General features: G+C 34.6%; 1 non-coding gene across 1 annotated transcript; it reads left to right on the forward strand.

Annotated features, from left to right (window-relative positions):
• Positions 1-1,328: 1,328 nt before the first annotated feature.
• Positions 1,329-1,402, forward strand: Trnat-agu (transfer RNA threonine (anticodon AGU)). Its single transcript has one exon. It is a non-coding gene; the product is annotated as a tRNA-Thr (tRNA).
• Positions 1,403-2,562: the final 1,160 nt, after the last annotated feature.

The following is a 2,562-nucleotide window of genomic DNA, read 5'->3' on the forward strand; positions in this document are numbered from 1 at the left end:
TGTTAGCATGCCGGGCGAAACGCTTAGCGGTATTTCGTCTGTCTTTACGTTCTGAGTTCAAATTCAACCGAGGTCGACTCTGCCTTTCATCCTTTCCGGGTCGAGAAATTAAGTATCAGTTGCGTACTGGGGTCAATCTAATCGACTGCCCCACCCTCTCCAAAAATTTCGGGCCTTGTGCCTAGAGTAGAAAAGAATATGCCACATATGTATATGCGCGTGCTTGTGTGTGAATGTATGTATGTGTATATATATATATATATATATATATATATATATATATATATATATATATATATATATATATATATATATATATATATATATATATATATATATATATATGTATATATATATATATATATATATATATATATATATATATATATATATATATATATATATATATATATATATATATATATATATATATATGGGAGAATATACAAAAAATAACAACAGACGAGGACAGGTGGTGTAAATAACAAAAGTATATATTAGTATGACGCTCGGGAATACGGAAAGTCTTTGACGTTTCGAGCTACGCTCTTCAACAGAAAGAATACGGAGACAAGGAGAAAAACACGGAGAAAAAAAATTGAATAGTGTTCAGTCAACGGTCAATCATATATATATATATATATATATAGATAGATAGATAGATAGGTAGATAGATACATAGATATAGGAGTAGGAGTGGCTGTGTCTAAGTAGCTTGTTTACCAACCGCATGGTTCCGGGTTCCTTGGGCAAGTGTCTTCTATTATAGCCTCAGGACGACCAAAGTATTGTGAGTGGATTTGGTAGATGAAAACTGAAAGTAGCCCGTCGTATATATATATATATATATATATATATATATATATATATATATATATATATATATATATATATATATATATATATATATATATATATATATATATATATATATATATATACATATATATATATATATATATATATATATACATGTGTGTGTGTGTGTGTATGTGTGTGTTTGTGTTTGTGCGACTGTCCCTCCATAATCGCTTCTTCATTGAAATTTCTACATTAACAACAGGGTATTTTGTTTGTATGTATGTATGTATGTACGCATGCATGCATGTATTTATGCATGTGTTTGGCTAAAATCCATGAATCAGTCAGTTAATAGCTTCAGTATATTATTATTAATATAATAGAATATTCTATTCTCATATAATGAGAAGTCTGAAATTTCTTTATATTATTATAATTCCTCTCAGAAGATGACAGCGGTGATTATCTCAACTCCTGATATGAAATGAATTGGTAATGTGGCTAATAGGAGATACGGTTTTCTATCTGGCTCCGTAGCTCAGTTGGTTAGAGCGCCAGTCTAGTAAACTGGAGGTCGAGTGTTCGAATCTCTCCGGAGCCTTAGTTTTCCTTTTTTTTTTCTTTCTTCTCTTTTTTTTTTTTTAAGGCGCAAGCTAGGCTTCAACAGCATAACGTAGAGGCTCTCTCATCGGTTCACATTGTTAAAAGTTCCCAATATAATTTCTACGTAATCCTTCGGCTTAGGTCTCCACTCTATAAATCTAATTTGGGTCAACAGATGTTCAGAGTTGAAATTGAATACAGGGGTCAATTTAATCGACAAATCCACTCCACTCAAAATATTTCAGGCTTTGGGCCTATATTGGAAAGAATTATTATTGTTATTAAGGCAGAGAGCTGGCAGAATAATAAGCACGCCGGACAAAATGCTTAGCGGCATTTCGTCTGTCTTTATGCTCTGAGTTCAAATTTTGCCGAGGTTGACTTTGCCTTTCATCGTTTCGGGGTCGATAACTTAAGTAGCAGTTGTGTACTGAGGTCTATGTAATCGACTTGCCCCCTCCCACTAAATTTCAGGCCTTGTGCCTGTAGTAGAAGGGGTTATCATCATCATCATCATCATCATTATTATTATTGAGTGAGAGAGTGTCATACAGTTTTACCCCTCTCATCACACATTCTGCATTTGTCGCTATCGATAGTGTTGTCAATTCTCCACTTCATATAATTGGTCATTAACGCTTGTTCTTGAGCTGCGCATATGAGTACTTGTCTCTATCTTCAGGTCACTCCTCCTCATCCATAGCCACCGGTCCTCTGTATCTGTCTTGGCGTTCACATCTCTTGTAAACTGACCGTACATTTTTCTCTTCCATGCATTTTCTTGTTAAATTTTTCTTTAGTCACAATTTTCAGTGACTCCACGGTATCTTTTTTATATACCACTCTAGGCCGTTTTCCTCTACTTCGATACAGTCCTCGCAACTAATCAAACCTCTTTCACCCTTTCATCTGGACAAGTTCAGCTTATTGGTGTCACTCTTAAGGTGGTAGGCTCCGTGTACTGTCAACATTTTTCTGGTCTTGGTATCCATTTTCTTCATTTCTCTCTTTTGCCATTTTATAATCCCCACTCCATAACGAAGTGATGCTATCGCCCTCGTATTAACTGCTTGGAATTTATTCCATCCAGTCAATTTTGAACGCACAGCATCAACCTCAATCTTCGGAAATACTCTATCCTCAGTTGCTCTTTCATTT

The sequence above is a fragment of the Octopus bimaculoides genome, chromosome 1, assembly GCF_046866305.1.
Source record: "Octopus bimaculoides isolate indiv1 chromosome 1, ASM4686630v1, whole genome shotgun sequence".
Lineage (NCBI taxonomy): Eukaryota > Metazoa > Mollusca > Cephalopoda > Octopoda > Octopodidae > Octopus > Octopus bimaculoides.